The following is a 20,117-nucleotide window of genomic DNA, read 5'->3' as shown; positions in this document are numbered from 1 at the left end:
TCTATCATGTTTTTAATTAATTATTTTCACTCCTGTTTACATATTTTGCCCCTTGCTCCGTTCAGGAGGGTAAAGGATTCCGAGCTCTAGGTATCTCCATCAGTCCAAATGAACAAGTGTTGCTAACACTTTGTTACATTTTATAACGGAAATATTAGCCATGGTCTAAATATTATGGGTGATAAACATTGTAAGAGGAATTGAAGCAGGAGAAAACTGTACCTTTTCTCAACCATCAAAGTAGCTTGTCCCCGTATGGTTCTCTGTCATGGGTTTTAATGCTCCACATGAACCTGCCACTGTTGCCTGCAGAGCAGATCAGACATCAACACTCCTCGTCTGTCTAAATAATGAATGGAAACCTAATTAGCGGATGTGTGGCCTGAACCAGGTTTTTGTAATAAGTACAGCTGAGGCTTCATACTGGTTTATTTATGAGTACATACATCATTCACAAAGGGCGGGGGGAGGTGGGAGGAGAGGATGGTGTATTGTACAGCTTTTTAAAACAATATTTCAATATGTAGGGGGAAATTCAGACGTTTAATTTTACCGAATGAATGGAATGTAAAATTGAGCAGAATGTAAAATGGCCGCCCCATCAAATCTGGTGACGTTTTGGTGGGTAGGTTTGGTCAAGTTAGCCACTCTATTTTAAATGTTGCAGTTTCCATACAGGGACCACAAACTCACAAATATGGACAAGTTATCTTCAATATTGAAATAAATCAGACTTAGCGTTGCGTAGAGTCCAGGAGCCAACTCCTTGAAGCTGAAATTTGGATGAATGAAGAATTCTGTTCATACTGGTCACATTAACTCATTTCCAATGCTATAACGGAATGGAGTTTTAAGCATAAACTGATGCTGATTTAATGGTGTGAGCAGCAGTTGTTCTTGGAACCTACCCTGCTCTTAGCTTAGCTCAATCAAACTCATGTGCCGGAAATTTACCCCCACATGCCCCGGAACGGCGCAGCTCACAGGACGGAATACTCCATTGGCCTCGGGTGGGATTTTACGAGCCCCACCCGAACGAGGTCGTAAAATACCAGTGATGGAGTTGGAGGGTAGAACTATAAGTAAAATAGAAATTAGAACTAATGAAAAAAAAATTATTCGGAAATGAGAAGAGGAGACTGAGGAAGGTGGACGAATAAAATGATCAGTTAACAGAGTGTAAAATAGAGAAGAAGGCAGGAAATGAAGGGAAGGTTAGCATTTCCCTGAGATAAGAATAACAACTTCTATTTCCCTGTAGTCTTACAGCACACAAACAGTTAAAAATGTTGACATCTCCTTAATGTCAGCTAACCATAATTTTAAATCTGCAAAAAAGGAATTTTATAATAAAATACTTATTTTGAGAAAAGGGTTTGTCTGAAAGATGTTAACGTAATTCACCATGAAGATAAAACAGTAAAGGTTACTGTAATACACTGATGAGGGAGCTTCATCTAACAATATTCATTGACCTATTCCCCATATTAAACAGAAGGCAATGTGTTCTGAGTTGATGTAAAAATATTTGGTAATGATGCATGATGGTAATTATCAGTAATTGGGCCAAAGTCTAATGTCAAACACATTTAAACTAATGATATGAGATTAATAATGTTATCGTGATAGGCAAGAAAGATACATTTCTTCGGGACATCCAGTCTGCTGGCAGAGAATCCAGACATTTGTAAGAATTACTAGATTAAATTGATGACTTTTGCTACAAATGTTGTAGCAGAAGAGCAATTATATTCATTCATAAAGGTAAACTAATTTACTCTATCGTATCACCAACTGCAACATTATTTCATTATAGCTGACTCAAATGGAAAGCGACTATTGTCTTCTGTTTGATTCTAATAGGGAGTCAAGTTACTTGTTTCATTTTTAGTTAAATGTTATAACCCATTCAACTTCAAAATTTACAATCACTGAACGCAAGGAACTATAAAGGATAAGAAACAAGATAAATCAGAAAATAGTGATTGGTTATTGCCAAGTTTTTATTTTGGAAGTCTATAGTATGGGAGTGAGGAAAGGCTTTGGGACAGAGCCCAACATTTTGGATCTTCAGAGAACTTAAGTATCTCATCCTGCTGGGCTATTCCAGGTCATGGTAATCTGCTGCCAGAACCAACCAGGCCTCACAATGCTCCAGCATCAAGACTGCTCATCCAAAACACTGCTTCTTGTATCTTATCCCTCAACACATATTGCTTGTGCATCACCCCTGTCACTGCTCACCTAAACTGGCCCAACAGTCTCTCATTTAAAATTATTGAATTGAATTAATTTATTGTTGTCGCATGTATTGGGATATAGTGAAAAGTATTGTTTCTTGTGAACTGTTACAGACAAAACATAACATTCATAGAGTACATAGGGGAGAAGGAAATGATAGGTTGCTGAAGAGAGTGTTGCAGTTACAGATAGGGTGAAGAGAAAGATCAACTCAATATGTGATAGGACCATTCAAAAGTCTGATGGCAGCAGGGAAGAAGCTGTTCTTGAGTTGGTTGGTACGTGTTTTTGGACTTCTCCATCTGACGGAAGAAAGTGGAAGAGAGAATGTCCAGGGTGCGTGGGGTCCTTAATTATGCTGGCTGCTTTCCTGAGGCAGAGGGAAGTGTAGAGGGAGTCAATGGATGGGAGGCTGGTTTTAATGATGGATTGGGCTATGTTCACAACCATTTGTAGTTTCTTGCAGTCTTGGTCAGAGCAGGAGCCCTACCAAGCTGTGATGCAACTGGAAAAGATGCCTTCTATGGTGCATCCGTAGAAATTGCAGAGAGTCATAGTGGACTTGCTGAATTTCCTTAGCCTTCGGAGAAAGTAGAGGTGTTGGTGGGCTTGTATTTAAATGACTCCCAAAGTCCATCTTTCTGTGACCATTTCCTGCCGTACAATCCCCCACAACAAATAGTCCCTTTCTCTGATTATCCTCTTGTGCAGCATATCTCCTTTTGCGCCGTCATTGGCGGATCCTCATTTGACCGCTTATGCCGCCAATTATTGAATTCTTTCTGCCTTTCCACTTCCTGCTCTTCCTTCAAAACCCATCTCTTCGCTAAATTCTTTTTCTCCTTTTATTTGGCATCCATTTCTTCCCTGAGGCTGCGGTGAAACGTTTGGCGCATTTTTCCCAGTATTAAAGTCACTACATTGTTGTTGAAAGCAGCAGTGATGATGCATAAACCTTCCTGGATTTACAAAATCAATTCAAGGAGGAAACACTGGGAGCACAAAGAATAAATGGGCAAAGCGTGGATTGATTGCATCAGAGAAACAACAACTAAGATAAGCAACGCAACAAAAGCAATTTAAAATAAATTGAATGATCAGAACTGTGCCAATAACGGATTCTAATTGTCCTAATATTTTTCCAATACTAAATCTAGTAAACCAGGTGTGGCAGTCCAAACCAAATCCTCTCTACAGTAAATAGCAACATGAGCACTTTTGGTGACAAGCTCACAATTTGCCAACCAAACTTGCAAGAAGACCTATCTCTCATCTCACTTCAGTGAAGGTAATTTATGAACATTAGAATCATAGAATCCCTACAGTACAGAAAGAGGCCATTTGGCCCATCGAGTCTGCACCAACAACAATCCCACCAAGGCCTTATCCCCGTAACCCCACATATTTACCCGGCTAATCCCTCTAACCTACGCATCCTGGGACACTAAAGGTCAATTTAGCATGGCCAATGCACCTTACTCACACATCCTTGGACTGTGGGAGGAAACCGGAGCACCCGGAAACCATGCAGACACAGGGAGAATGTGCAAACTCCACACAGACAGTAACCCAAGCCGGGAATCAAACCCGGGTCCCTGGCGCTGTGTGGCAACAGTGCTAACCACTGTGCCACTGTGCTGCCCCTAGTCCCCCTCAACCAAAGAACTCCCAAATATTTATTCAAGGAAAGAGTGCATCTCTAGTAAAATGTTCTATGGGTGATAGCCAACTCACTGTTTTGTAGTGTTCATAAGAAGCGAAAGGACCTGCAGAAGGTAATTTGACAGACATCCATAGGAATTCTGGATTTGATGCAATCACAGAATCATAGATGGCATACAGAACAGAAGGAAGTCATTCAGCTTAATGAGTCCATGCATGTGTAATAAATATAGAATTATATTCATTATGACAATCAAATTATAAGTGGAATATAGTCCCAAAAATACTGTTAAAAAAAAATTGCAGAATTCTATGCAATAAAAATGAGATTTGACGATTAAGTTTCTCTCTATAATTTTGGGTTTACAGAATCACGTCAGCACGATTTGAAGAAAAAAATGACCAGGTAGGATCACACTGCTATAATAGTTACTGTCTGCTCAATGAGTGGGGCGGCACGGTGGCACAGTGGTTTAACTGCTGCCTCACAACGCCAGGGAACCGGGTTCAATTCCAGCCTCGGGTTACTGTCTGTGTGGAGTTTGCACGTTTTCCCTATGTCTGCGTGGGTTTTCTCTGGGTGCTCCGGTTTCCTCCCACACTCCAAAGATGTACAGGTTAGGCTGATTGACCATGGTAAATTGCCCCTTAATGTCAGGGAGACTAGCTAGGGTAAATAGGTGGGGATAGGGCCTAGGTGGGCTTGTTGTTGGTGCAGGATCGATGGGCTGAATGGCCTCCTTCTGCATTGTAGGGGTTCTGTGAGTGAATAATCGGATGTGTTCTATTATGGACATGAGATTATCTTTGACTGATTTCCCTTAATGAGCTTTCCGAAGAGTGAATCCTGTGTCCATGAAGTTAAAGATCTACCTCATTCAATGCTTGTGAATTACAGATCCCACTGATAACTCTGAGTTACATTACCTGCTGAATTTGCCACATTTGTTTGAGAGCAACTAGCTGCCAATCCAAAAGCTCCAGTACATGAGGCAAAACTCAAACAATCTGCATTCACCATTGAATGCTATTTTTTCTATAAACGTTATGGATAATTCATTTGCATTAAAAGCAATATTCTTTAACAACTTAATAAATTATCAGAAAAACATGCTGTTGTCACCAAAGATTACTTTCCCCGTCGTTTATATGCTAAGTTTAGCTAAGTGCCAGATTCTCAGAATTTGTTGTATGTTCTCTGATGAATAATGCATACTTCTCCTGAAGTACACAGCGATATATCCCATTTTCCTCCTGCATTATAAATGAACTGATCTCGCTCAGAAAGATTTTTTTAATAAATTACATGGATAATTCATTGTGATAAAATGTACTTGAGTACAGAACAATAATATGTTTCTTAAAGATGTAGCTCACGTTGTAACCTCTTCCAGCCACACAACCCATCAAGATCTCTGTGCTCCTCCACTATCTTGCGTCTCTTGCACTATCCCAATTCTTATTGCTCATGACTTTAGGAAAATAGAAACATAGAAAATAGAAGCAGGAGGAGGCCATTCAGCCCTTCGAGCCTGCTCCGCCATTCATTTTGATCATGGCTGATCATCAAATTCAACATCCTGATCCCACCTTCCCCCCAATATCTCTTGATCCCTTTAGCCCCAAGAGCTATATCTAATTTCTTCTTGAAACCATACAATGTTTTGGCCTCAACTACTTTCTGTGGTAGTGAACTCCACAGATTCGCCACTATCTGGGTGACGAAATATCTCTCAACTCAGTCCTAAAAGGTTTACCCCTTATCCTCAAACTATGATCCCCTAGTTCCAGACTCCACCCCGCCCCCTCCACCTCCCCTCCCCCCCACCATCAGGACCATTGTTTAGCTACCAAACCCCTAACCTCTGGAATTCCCTCTATAAATTGCTCCACCTCGCTCTCTCTCCTTCTTTAAGATGCTCCTTAAAACCTACCTCTTTGACACAATGTATGGTGCCTTGGCCTCCTATGACTCAGTATCCAACTGAGTTTGACAATGCTCCTGACAGTGCCCTGGAACATTTTATTTTGCAAAGAATGTCATGTAAATGCAAGTTGTTATTATTATTTATATTGATATATGATGGGAGAACACAATATTTGGACTTCAGAATAAATAACCCATACCTACAAATTACAGGACATTCAATGCAGCTAATCTGGGTTAGAGCATAGGGAACAATTATAAGAATCCAATGCCATAACTTAGGCTAGATGACAGATAGCAAGATAAAGCAATGCACAAACGTCTTACAAACAGAACAAAAATATTAATTTGACTAAGTTGAGAACAATTGCACTGCACTTAACAATTTGAATGTTCAGCAGGATTGGGAAATGCACGCTGGAGAACTCTGGTTGTAAATTCCCAGTGGGATTGTTCACAGATGCAAAAATTTTATTACTGAGCACTACAAGCCCCAAATATGTGTTTGTTCAAACATAAATGCAGGCTTTCCGTTGGTAAAAGGTTTGAAATTGCCACCCAGAGTCCCAGATGCACTGTGAACAGAGCCTGATTATAATTTTCCAAACACATTTCTGCTTGGAAAGCAAATATCTGAAGTGTTTCTAATGGTGAGAGGAATTATGCATCTTTACAAAAATAGAAAGGAATATTTGTAGCTTTTCACCAGTAATGGCAGGCTGCATTGCAAACACGGCAACTTCACTCTTCCTCACTGCTTCTTCCATTTACAATGAAAGAGACTACATGTAAATATTGAATACCTTTGTATTCTGGTGCCTACAACATAATATACTCCTCAGTATACAGGACCAGTCCTTGTCACCCTGCAGCCATGTTTCCATAATAGCTATCAGATCATATATATTTACTTTAGTGTGTGCTATCAATTCATTGGGTGGGATTTTCTGGCCGCGCTCGCCCAGAACTGAAAATTCCCGCCCGAGGTCAACGGACCTTTGCATAGTCCATGTCCCGTCCGTTACGATTCCCGTGGCAGGCAGGACAGGAAAATTCCCTATATTTACTTTGTTATGAATGCTATGCGCATTCAGAAACAAAGCTTTTAGTTTGCCCTTTTTGCTGCTTTTATAACATCTAGTTTTCATTGATGATGTATTCTTAGTTTTTCTTTCCCATCCTGCCATTCTCTGACTCTCATATTACTGTTTTGCTCTCCTGCCTTGAATCTACCCCTTGTTCAGCAACATCTACAGGAGTCTTTGCCAGGTTACTATCTGGCCATGTCCTTGTCCTCCAGGGGCTATACTTACCTTTACGCCCCTGGGGAGACCTGTGCCGGCAGGGGGTTAATATCAGCAAGGGGGCAGGTTAATTATATTAAAATCTATTCCATTCCAGGTCCAAGCAGGTTTGCACCCGTTTACAGAAAGATCCAAAATCGCGATCTCGCCAGCGAGAACTATGACTTCCAGATATTGAGTTGCCGTCGACATTCACGCGGGCAGCAAACGCGGGCTCGAGATCGTCCCCTGTATTTTTGTGTATTTCTTTTTATGGAGGTCTTGTGGCGGTGTGGGTGACATTGCGAAGCCAGAAGCACCAAATTCAAGCCCCACCACAGAACTTGAAATGTGCATTCACAATGTGACCAACTTGTAAATGCTTCCAACACAGGCTATTAATAGGTGGTAAAAACAAGGGAGATTCCTGTTCAGTTATGGAAGTTGGAGTCTCCACCATCATTGTCCATTTGTTTTGTTCTCAGATGCGCAGATCCTATGGGACTCAGCACCTTTAGCCCTTCTCACAATTGTAATCCCCATTCTGACATTTTATGGACTTCAGTTGTACAGATCTTAATGCTTTGGAGTTAGCAAGACTTACAAGAAGCCATGCTATGAATTTAACAATCATGAGGTGCCTGTTAGAGAGAATCTAAATGTGAACATTTGGTCCAGAAGCAGGTTGTAATGTGACTTTTTTAAAAAGTCTTTAATTCTTGATTTACTGGCCGATCTTAATGTAAATGAAGTAATTCTGTAAAATCATCCCCATCTGTCAGTATGTGCAGTTTAGATTATTAGAGAATGAATGGGAGGATTGACTAAAACTTCATATTTGATCTCAAGTACCCAAGCAGTACACATAGAAACAAATGTTTGAACAATCCTGCTTCAGTGTCAAGGATAGGGTATGCGCACTGACCCATTTTAGATCATGGATTGAATATCATCATCCTGCCAGCAATGGCAAAAAGCAGTTGAGAGCAGTATTCTTACTTCCCAGCTTTTACTCCTCCTCCCGTTCTGTACATATATCTACTTTTTCCTTATTTGAAGAGTCAGCTTACACCTGGAATCCACACTCAAACGAAAATTAAGCCATTACTACACACTTGCAGTAATTGGCCCAACACAGTACTTTTACTACATTATGCACCTAACTGCTTATTTGAACTTCTTTTGTTCGTATTCTAAGAACATAAAAAATAAACAATCCCTTTCTAGTCAGCACTTTCCTCTTATTTGTTTTTCAGGACATACCATAAATAAAACTGATGCCAATTCATTCATTTATTGCATTATTGTGACTATGTTCTTGGCTTTACAGTTTCACTGGCCACAGTTCAATTTTAATTCACTTTTTCCAACTGATTTAAGGACAACTCAGACTCCTATATTTGACTTTCCTCATTTTTATAACCATCTTTATCATTATACGCTCGTTGAACCAGTGAAGTGGTTCATATATGGGACATAGCTCATGAAAAATTTAACACTTCTGTTGGTTATTACAAAGACATTCTGTGACAGCTTATAATGAGAGGTTTGTAACATATTGTGCTAATAATATTCCTCTCTGTGTTGACTAACAAAATACCCTGAGTGTTTATGTTTTTTTTATTTTACAGAACATTCCTGCTCTTATTTTTAGATTGCCCTAGCTTGTGTTCAAACAAAATCGAAGATCACATTTGTTCCACATTTAGCAGATCTGATTGGGCCTCACTTGTTCAGAAGTCAGCTATTGTGTTCTACAAACAATATTCCTGGTTACATGAAAACACAAGAAGGTTGAAACCGGAACAGGTCATTTTGCCATCTACGCCTACCTCTTAATGTTGATCCACAATAAACTACAACTCAAATGTTTCTTCATTCACAGTGAAAGGTTCCACGGAATTTTACTGCAGCTTTTAAAACAATTAGGTTGACCTTCAACTTACGCTCATTAATGTCCAAAGACCACCTGATGCAATTTTCAGATGGGCCTGTGAAATAACTCCTCAGAGGTCGGTCTCCCTTCACCAGATTCCCTTTATTTACAAACTCAATTCCATTCCTAAGGTGAAAAGTCAGAATCCAGAGTGTCAGCAGCTCTGACACTCCTCAATATAATACACAGGCGAGACTCCCTGATTAGGCAGGCAATCGTTACCTCAATCAGGGAGTTCATACGCCAAGAGGCCAACCTCATGGGCCTCGTTGAGGTCATTACAGCCTGTAAGTGGGCAAGTAGCGTGCCTGCCTATTCAGAGAAAGGCTGTTTAAATACACAAATGAGGGTCTTTTTGATGTCTGTAGGACCTAAATTATAATTTTACGGTGCAAATTGGGTGCTCATTGTCTGGTGCAAATATGTACACATTTATACTTGAAAATTATCACTGTTTTGGGCATTAATTGGAACTCACAACTGGATTATCATATCATGGAATTTACCTCTAACTACTCCATGTTACAGCTGGCTAGAATACCAGTGTACTGGGTAGCTGTTACCCTGCCATTTTAAAAAGACACCATTTTGAATGTGATGGCCTAGTGGTATTATCACCAGGCTATTAATCCAGAAACTCAGCTAATGTTCTGGGGATTCAGGTTCAAATCCCGCCACAGCAGATGGTGGATTTGAATTCAATAAAAAATATCTGGAATTAAGAATCTACTGATGACCATGAAACCATTGTCGATTATCAGAAAAACCCATCTGGTTCACTAATGTCCTTTAGGGAAGGAAATCTGCCTTCCTTACCTGGTCTGGCCTACATGTGACTCCAGAGCCACAGCAATGTGGTTGACTGCCAACTGCTCTCGGGCAACTAGGGATGTGCAATAAATGCTGGCCAGCTAGTGATGCTCATGTCCCATGAATGAATAAAAAAATACATACTTCCATGGACTATTAGTGAAAAGCGAAGTTTGCCGCAATTAGTTTTGCTGAAGTTTCTAAATATTGTTTTGCCCCACCATGGCATCACTCCATACACAGGTGTTGGAATGTATTTTTCTGTCTAACATGTTGTTTATTCATTCATGGAATGCAGGCTTTGCTGGCTAGGCTAGGACAACATTCATTGCCCATCCCTAATTGCCCTTGAGAAGGTGGTGCTGATCTGCCTTCTTGAACCACTGCAGCCCATGTGGTGTAGGTGCACCTACAGTGCTGCTCGTGAGGGAGTTCCAGGATTTTGACCCCGCGACAGTGAAGGAACGGCGACATATTTCCAAGTCAGGGTGATGAGTGAATTGGACAGGAACTTACAGATGGAGCTGTTGCTTTTTATAGATATTGTCGTGGCAGTCATGGGTTTGGTAGGGGCTGTCGTGAATTGCCTTGAGGTGTTTCTACAGTGCATCTTGTAGATGGTATGCACTGCTGCCACTGTGTATCAATGGTGGAGGGAGTGAATGTTTGTGGAAGGGATGCCAATCAAATGGGTTGCTTTGTCTTGGGTGGTGTTGAGCTTCTTCAGTGTTGTTGGAGTTGCACTCATCCAGGCAAGTGGAGAGTATTCTGTTACACTCCTGGCATGTATCTTGTAGATAGTGGACAGGCATTGAGGATTTAGGAGGTGAGCTATCACCGCAGGATTCCTAGAATATAACCCGCTCTTGTAGCCATGGTATTTATATGGCTAGTCTAGTTCAGTTTCTTGATATCAAGGTCACATTTAACTGAATATGGCAACAAGGAGCTGTGGAAAAACTGGAATCATTGGAAATCGGGGAAAAAACTATCCACTGGTTGGACTCATACCTGGCACAAAGGAAGATTGTTGTGGTTGTTGGAGATCAGTTACCTGAGTTCCAGAATGTTACTGTAGAAGTTCCTCAGGATAGCGTCCGAGGCCTAACCATCTCCAGGCTGCTTATTTGATGACATTCCTTTCAATATAAGGTCAGGAGTGGGGATGTTTGCTGATGACTGCACAATGTTCAGCACCACTTGCAACTCCTCAGATACTGAAGCAGTTCATGTCCAAATCAATAGGACCTGGACAATATCCAGGCTTGGGCTGAAAAGTGGCAAATAACATGCCCATCACACAAGTACCAGTAATGGCCATCTCTAATAAGAGAAAATCTAAACATTGCCCCTTGACATTCCATGGAACAACAATCATTGAATTCCCCACTACCAGTTTTCACTGAAAAGATGGAGGCTCAGGGGTGACCTGATAGAGGTCTACAAAATTATGAGAGGCATAGACAGGGTGGATAGTCAGAGGCTTTTTCCAAGTGTGGAAGTGCCAATTACAAGGGGGCACAGGGTGAAGATGAGAGGGGGAAGGTTTAAGGAGATGTGCGGGGGAAGTTTTTCACACAGAGAGTGGTGGGTGTCTGGAATGCGCTGCCAGAGGACGTGGTAGAAGCCGGCAAATTAGCAACATTTAAGAGACTCTTGGATGGGTACATGATTAGGGAGGGAATAGAGGGACATGGGCAGAAGGCATTTTTTAAGTTTGGTTAGGGCATCATGATCACCGCAGGCTTGAAGGGCCGAAAGGCCTGTTCCTGTGCTGTACTTTTCTTTGTTCTTTGTTCTTTGTTCTAACAATATCCTGGGGATTACCATTGACCAGAAACTAAACTAGACTAGCCTGAATGAGTGCAGCTCCAACAACACTCAAGAGTTTGGCACAATCCAAGACAAAGCAGCCCGCTTGATTGCCTTCCCTTCCACACAGGTTCACTCCCTCCAGCACTGACACACAGTGGCAGCAGTGTGTACCATGTACAAGATGCACTGCAGCAACTCATCAAGGCTCCTTAAGCAGCACTTTCCAAGCCTACAACTGCTACCATCGAGAAGACAGGAAGGGTTTTAACAACACCAGGTGTTGTTAACCTGGTGTTGTTAAAACTCTTACTGTGTTTACCCCAGTCCAACGCCGGCATCTCCACATCATGACCATCGAGAAGGACAAGGGCAGCAGACACATGGGAACACCAGCACCTGGCGGTTCCCCTGCAAGCCACTCATCATCCTGACTTGGAAGTATATCAACGTTCCCTTAATTGCTGCCAGTACTATGGGTGTATATTCACCACATGGTCTGCAGCGATTCGAGAAGGTAGCCCATCACCACTTTCTCAAGGACAATTAGGGATGGGCAATGGATGCTCACTTAGCCAGTGAAACCCATATCCCATAAATTAATTTTTAGAAGTTACCATGTGTTCAGAGCAAGCATAGTTGCTTCCTACATTTCTATTTGTTCATCATAATACATTGCTTTAAAATACAAAAAGCTGTTTTTACATCTCATAAATAGTGCAGATGCACCAAAATGAAATTTCACCGCTTACTGTATGGAACTGAAGCTGGTTTATCTCAGCTCCTTGCAAGTCACCTCTGATTTGCACAATAACCTTCATTTAGGAACCAATATTCAGAGCATTGCAAGTGATAATTCCTATCAACCTGTAACCTGTTCACATGATGTGATATTCTTCATTCACATTATGTGTGCCACTCGTATGCACTGTGCTGTCGATTCTGGAATAATGCAATCTTAAAACCTGCTTTTTCATTTTGTTTCCAATTCGGGGAGGCTAAATAAAATTAAGTAAAATGACTCCTATATATTATAGAAGCATATTGGGAATTATTGAAGGAAGCTGAGAATATTCTTCCTATTCAGAGAGCATAGGTGTTGCAAATAGGATTTAAATAATGGGCTGCCTTTGAATGGATTTAGGCTGGAGATTCATCTCTGATCATTGGTAGAAATTGTGTGCCCTAGCAAGCAGCACGATTTTACCCTTGGCCTAAATAAGGATGGGGCACATGTGTAAAATCTCTTAAGTTTATTTATTATTGTCACAAGTAGGCTTACATTAACACTGCAATGAAGTTACTGTGAAATTCCCCTAGTCACCACACCCTGGCGCCTGTTCGGGTACACTGGGGGAGAATTTAGCATGGCCAATGCGCCTAACCAGCACGTCTTTCGGACTGTGGGAGGAAACTGGAGCACCTGGAGGAAGCCCACGCAGACATGGGGAAAATGTGCAGACTCTGCACAGATGGTTACCCTCTCCGGGAATCGAACCCGAGACAGCAGTACTAACCACTGTGCCACCATGCCACTCATAGGGTCCATTTGCCAACTGGCAGTGGGCACTGTCAAACGAAGCAACTTTCAAAATGGTTGAGTAATACCAGGATTTAAAGAGTTAAATTACAAGGAGAAATCACATCAACATTTATTCTGTTGTCTATAAAAGAATAAGATCTGATTGAGGTTCTGTAAATGTTTAAGAATTTGAAAGGTTAGATGCAGGGCAACTATTTAAGATCAAGGAAACAACTTTAAAAACAGAACCAAATCATCCAGGAGAAAAAGCTGGAGGCATTTCTTCACACAAAGCGTGGTAGAAATCGGGAATGTTCTTCCCAAAAGTCTATGGATGTTTGCTCGAATGGAGCTTTTGAGAGCAAAAGAGAGAGATTTTTGTTAGGTATCAAGGGAAATGGGGTGAAGATCTGTCATGATGAATGGCGAAACAGGCTCAAGGGTTAGAACATATTCCTCCCGTTCCTCAAGTTTTATCTTTATGTTCCTTTGAAATCCCTCCTATCGATAATCCTCCCCCCTCAAAAATCCCATTCATATTAACTGGGAATTCCTGTTGTATGTTTACACTCATTTTTGTTAAATTAATGGGACATTGCCTATAATTCCCGGCCTGAATCCCGACTTAAGTCGATTGTGCGCCGTACATGTGCGTCAGGACAATACGGAAATCCCGGCGCACGGACATGCACGCTGGAAGCACGTCAAGTCTTAAATTTCTGATTCTGCTTTCTAAAAATGCCGGTATTACAACATTCAGCTGCAATCTCTCCCTATCTTCCGTCACTTGCACTGATGATAAGGTGAGTATTTACACTTATTAATTTGCACACTTATTTCTTGGTCTAGCTGCAGTGAATAGAGGCCGCAGACATTCTTTGGGTGGATTCATTTTTTTTGTAAATGCTTTAAAAAGATGTTTAACATGTATGTAATGCACAGAAAGTGAAGGAAGGATTTTTTAAAAAAATGTATAACTTTGTCATGGCAACTAACTCCAGTAAAAAAGCACGTTAATGTATAACAAGGTGGATGCAAGTGCCTGGAATAGGTTTCAGCTGAAAATCCATTTGGATTTTGCTACATATTTTAAGCGGTGTTTATCCCAATTTTATGAGTTTCCCTTGATGCAAGGTTGATCCTCAGAAGCCTACATTTACAATGGGAAGTTTGCAACTTGGCGACTTCAAATGCTTTTAGAAAGTGTATTTCTTAAGATGGCATATGCAAGCCTCCTAAAGCTGATGTGAGCTTTCTGATAGGTATTGCAAAATCCAGTGCAGATTGAAAATCTGGAGTCATGTTCCACCACCACTGCTACATCCTACTTAACTTGGCTTCTTAATTGAAGTTCTTTTTGTGGCTTCGACTAGGAGCAGAAGAGTCAGGCTACAGGTAAAGTGTGCAGTTTACATGTCCAAACCCCCTACCTCCTTCTCCCCTTCCCCACTTTCCCCCTTCACCCTCCACCTTCCGCCCCTTCCCCTTCCCCCTCCCACTCTTCTCCTCCCCTTCCTCCTTTTCCCCCATTCCTTCCCTCCCATTCCCTCCCACGCTCTCCCTCCCTCCCTCCCACTCCCCTCCCTCCCTCCCTCCCTCCCATTTCCCTCCTCATTCTTCCTCATATCCCTCCCTTCTTGTGTAGAACCAACAGAACAAATGTATAAAAATATTTTACCGATCGTTGTGTGAGAGAAAGAAGTATATTTTGTGAGAAATTTGAAATGATGAGGCAATTAAATGAAATGTAATAGTGCAGCTGCTAAAGTAAAATGTTTATTTAAATGTTCACGTGGTATCAAAATTTTGTCTTTATAACCTTTTTGTTAATAAATGTTTTCCATTAAACTTTACAACATTCTACAAATGTTTTATTGAAACACTAAAACAAAACACTTAAACATGAAATTATGCAAATGCTTTACTGAAACATCAAAACACAACAGTTAAATATGGGAATTATAAATGAAGTAAGCAAGGCAGAGAATACTAATCAGAAACACATTTAAATTTTTCACCATCCAAAATGTGAACTCTTCTTTGCTTAATCTCTTGCAGGTATCCAAATCATGGTCTGAGAAGTTCTGGTCTCTCATCTTCCCGGTTAGACTTTCGGTTCCATATTCTAAATTAAAACATGCGAACACTTATACACATGCCACACATAAAATTATCTAATAATATAATACAGATTTAAATTTAAAAAATTTAAAGATTCTGCCATCAGACTTTTGGACCTACCTCACACTATAGTTGATCTACTCTACACCCTAGCTATAACTGTAACATTACATTCTGCACTCTCTCCTTTCCATCTCTATGAACGGTATGCTTTGTCTGTATAGCGCGCAAGAAACAATACTTTTCACTGTATACTAATGCATGTGACAATAATAAATCAAATCAAATCAAATAAATAGTTGTTTCACAGATTTAGAACAAATAACTGAAGCTATGTTAATTTATACGTTAAATAGTACTCATCTTCAATCATAAAAAAAATTACTCTTTAAATGAGCTAATAACAATAGGATTAACTACTTAAAATAAATAGCAAAAAAAAATTAACAAAAGCTTCACCAAACCTTTTATAACAGCAGGGAAATCCTTCTCTGTTTTCAATGCAAAACTGCTATTTCCAAGCTGAACCTCAATGGGAATTCTCAATCTGGCTGCATCATAAGGGAACATGGTGTGGTGAACCATAGATGGTTACCACTATGGGTACTTGTACATATGTTACTCTTGTTACTTTTGGGGTTAGGGTTGGGGTGTTCCACCTGTTAGCATTGTTCTGTGGTACACTCCGTTTGGCTCCGCCTTCTTACAGGAGTATAAAGGTCACTGCTACTTCCTAGTAGCCCTTAGTCTGGGATAGTATTGTTAAGCAGTATGCTCTATTCTTGTTGTGAATAAAAGCCTTTATTCCCGGGTATGTCCTAGCCTCCCGTGTGAATCAATCGCGCATCACATGGTTAGGGTCTCCTGCGTCGCTCTGCAGCCTGCGGGGAAGGTTCCACTGAAGGCTAAAGGTTGCTGCTTCCATCAGGGGTTCGGGTACAATTTTTAAACTCAAGTAAGCGTGCAAAAATTATTTGATTTTTGGCCCATGGCTTTCCGCCACTGATTAGAAATTATGGGCAATATTTCCTGGCTCCTAAGCATCTGATGCCCCAAAGATGCACTGAGGAACCCCTCTCGGAAGAACCCATGTAAGGGATTGCGCAAAAAGTGTCCAGAAGAGCTAACTTACCCTGGACAGCTGCACTGGGAAACTATCTGACAAAGGGATTTAAATTGCTAATTTTGGATGGTTCTGACATTTTTACCCTCATAGTTACTCTGCAAGAGTTAGAAGAAATAAAACCACTTTCAACTTCGGCCTAACTATCTTAAAAACTCACACTGAGTCCCGCACGGGATACCCCTCCATACACTTAACCCCTCCTCTAGAGGACACCCCCATACCACCCCCAACCTCAGCACCCTCCAGTCTGACCCCAGCCTGACCTGACAGCGGACATCAAAGGGGGCACGTCCTCCTTCACTGCGTTTCATCTACACCACACTGCTGCAGCCGGGAGTATCCTTCTCTGCCCTTATCTCACCCGACCTGAGTGAGGAGGATTGGACAAAACAGGAGCTTTGCAATTTCAGCAAAGATAAGTCCCTCCGAATGGTAAACCACCAGTGATTGCCACTCCAATGAAGTTATAGGCCATTGGGATGGTTTGCCATAAGCCTTCATTATTAACTAAAATGCATTCTGAATAATAGTTTATTCTTGCCAATTGATTGTGTTGATGCTATGAAAGAAGACAATTCACGCAAACATTTGCACTTATAACATACATAGCTGTTCACATCCTTGGGGATTTTCACAGTAACTTAATTGCAGTGTTAATGTAAGCTGGCTTGTGACATTAATAAAAAATAAACTTGAACTTCAAACTTTCTTCTCTTTCCAATTATGAACCAAAGTAGGTTTTTCCTATCTCACTGACACTGCAAAACACCATAGTTTAGCTAGTCATTCCCACCATACAATGTCAGACCCTCACAATGTCAAATCTCCAATATAAGCCATTTTTAAGAAACAATCCAACTTGAGTTAAAGGGCCATTTTATCCTTGAATTGGGAATCATTTGTAGATGATCCACACTGATCCTCCAGGCTGCAATTTCAACCTGCGCCTGTGACCAGGTGAGAAAGGCAGCCGTTAAAAGCAACACACTCTGCCTTAACTATGCCAACCAGAATCCAATGGCGTCATTGGTCCTGACTACTATCTTAACCAGAGACATGTGTGGGGTAGCTGCTGTAGTTTTCAGGACAGGACGGCCTGAAGGAGGCGAACCTGAGCAGCAAAAATGAAGTAAGGCTTTTTATTTGCTTTTTGACTTCCTTTTGTGACTCTCATGGCAGATGGAATTTAATCCAGATAAATGCGAAGTGATGCATTTCGGTAGATCTAATGTAAGGGGGAGCTATACCATAAATGGCAGAACCATCAGGAGTATAGACACACAGAGGGACCTGGGTGTACAAGTCCACCGATCCTTAAAGGTGGCAGCACAGGTGGAGAGGGTGGTGAAGAAGGCATATGGCATGCTTGCCTTTATTGGACGGGGCACAGAATATAAAAGTTGGCATATGATGTTGCAGCTGTATAGAACGTTGGTTAGGCCACATTTGGAATACTGCATCCAGTTCTGGTTGCCACACTACCAGAAGGATGTGGAGGCTTTGGAGAGAGTACAGAAAAGGTTTACCAGGATGTTGCCTGGTATGGAGGGTCTTAGCTATGAGGAGAGATTGGGTAAACTGGGGTTGTTCTCCCTGGAAAGACGGAGGATGAGAGGTGACCTAATAGAGGTGTATAAAATTATGAAGGGCATAGATAGAGTGAACAGTGGGAAGCTTTTTCCCAGGTCGGAAGTGACGAACAAGGGGTCACGGGTTCAAGGTGAGGGAGGCAAGGTACAACACAGATGTCAGGGGGACGTATTTTACACAGAGGGTGGTGGGGGCCTGGAATGCACTGCCAAGCAAGGTGATTGAGGCGGACATGATGGGATCGTTTAAGACTTATCTAGATAACCACATGAACAGACTGGGAATAGAGGGATACAAAAGAATGGTCCAGTGGGCACATGAGCGGCGCAGACTTGGAGGGCCGAAGGGCCTGTTCCTGTGCTGTATTGTTCTTTGTTCTCTGTTCTCTGGGCCTCACAGGGAAGGTTTATGGCCCAGACTTTCACTATAAAAGAGAGGCTCTCCATTATGGCAGACTTTAGGAAATGGCCAAAGATTCTAAGTCCCGCACCCAAATCCAGCATTCCCCATCTTCATAAGGGCGGGACAGGAGTTGTACTGAAGTTCTCGCATGCATGATTCATGGAGGCACCTGGCCATTCAAATCACTCTGCTGACCTGGGATTTTGGAAGGCCAGCAGTGTGGAATCGGGAGTATACAGGACATTCTGGAGTATACAGTTATATAGCTAAGGGGAGGTCTGAACTTGGTGGATTCACTTGGAAAGCCTTTGGAGAGGTAAAGCATCACTCTGGATAGGGTCCGAGGGCCTTTGAGAGAGATGAGGCAACCTTTTGACAAGATAAAAGGCATCCTTTGGGATTGTTAATATTGAACATGATTGTGCACTTTTAAGACACATGTTCATTGGAACTGTCAAGCTGGCAAAGAACTGTCCAGCTATCAAGGAACTGTTAAAGAGCTGCCCAACTTTCAAAGTCCATGAAATGTCGAAGCTATCAATGAATTGTTCAAGGATACCAGCTGAGTTGGCATGAAGGGGTAAGAGCAAAAGGTAATATGGTGGTATGGATTGGCATGAGTGGCACAAAATTGGCAAAAGGGTTTACAGAGAAATGGGGTGGACATAGGGGCGCTAAGTTGGCATGGGGCCAAGCAGGTAATAGGGGTGTGTAGAAGGACATGTATTGGTATGTGGGGACAACAGGGGTGGGTAGAGAGACATGGGTTGGTGTATGAGGTATAGGGCAATGGGGGGGTGGGGGTGGGGGTTGGGAAGAGGTGCATGATTATGGGGGCCATGGGGGCATTTAGGGGGCATGGTTTGGCATAGAGTGGCACGGAGAGGGCAAAGGGAGTGTTTGAAGGGGTGAGAGCTGGAGGGATGTTGTTTGTTCTGTTATTAATTTTTATTTATTTAAACACAATGCCAGAGAACAGAGACAGACCTTGTACCCAGCCCACCTCCTCACCAGGCAACCAGCATGTTTACTCCATTATCGCCTGCTCCGACTCGTCTTTCAGACCATACCCACTGACCAAAAATCTACGGAGTCGGCAAACCTGACCCGGGAATGAGAATCTTGGCCTATGTCTTCCTCGCCTTGGGTTTCCCCCCTAGTTCAATCCCACCAATTTCCCCCCCCCCACCAACCAGGATGTCCTTCCCCAGGAATTATGAGTATGTTGAACCAGTCCTCCAGTGCCCGGCAGTGATTTACATTCTGCCAGCATTGTGTTTCTTGCCTGCCAGCCAAATGCCAACTCCCACTGACTCCGAACAGAAACCTGACTGAAGCTATGCAGATGCGGCCAGGTCATACAAATCCCCCAGGTTTCACACTGCCTCCTAATCAGATGAGGCTGTTTCTTGCTTCAGAGAGACTGGGACCATTTGAGCTCCCATTGTGTTACAGCCAGACACTCCCGAACCTGCTTTCAACCTCACATGACCTTAACCACTGAGCCACTCACCTACCAAGAAACAATCAACACTCTCTGTTTGATATGTTAACAGTTAGTTGACAATAAATTTTCTGTGTCATTCCCAAGAAAGAGATTCCCTTACCTTATATCATTTTGCTTTTTTTCCTAACTGGTCATTTGTTTGAACAAAAATCTATTTTCACCTTTGCCATTTATTCAG

At 41.8% G+C, this 20,117-nt stretch overlaps 1 pseudogene; it reads left to right on the top strand.

The window, feature by feature from the left end:
• The first annotated feature begins 1,192 nt into the window (after positions 1-1,192).
• Positions 1,193-1,326, top strand: LOC144504171 (U6atac minor spliceosomal RNA; annotated as a pseudogene).
• Positions 1,327-20,117: the final 18,791 nt, after the last annotated feature.

This window comes from Mustelus asterias, chromosome 14, assembly GCF_964213995.1.
Source record: "Mustelus asterias chromosome 14, sMusAst1.hap1.1, whole genome shotgun sequence".
Lineage (NCBI taxonomy): Eukaryota > Metazoa > Chordata > Chondrichthyes > Carcharhiniformes > Triakidae > Mustelus > Mustelus asterias.
This window is presented reverse-complemented; position numbering and strand designations above follow the sequence as displayed.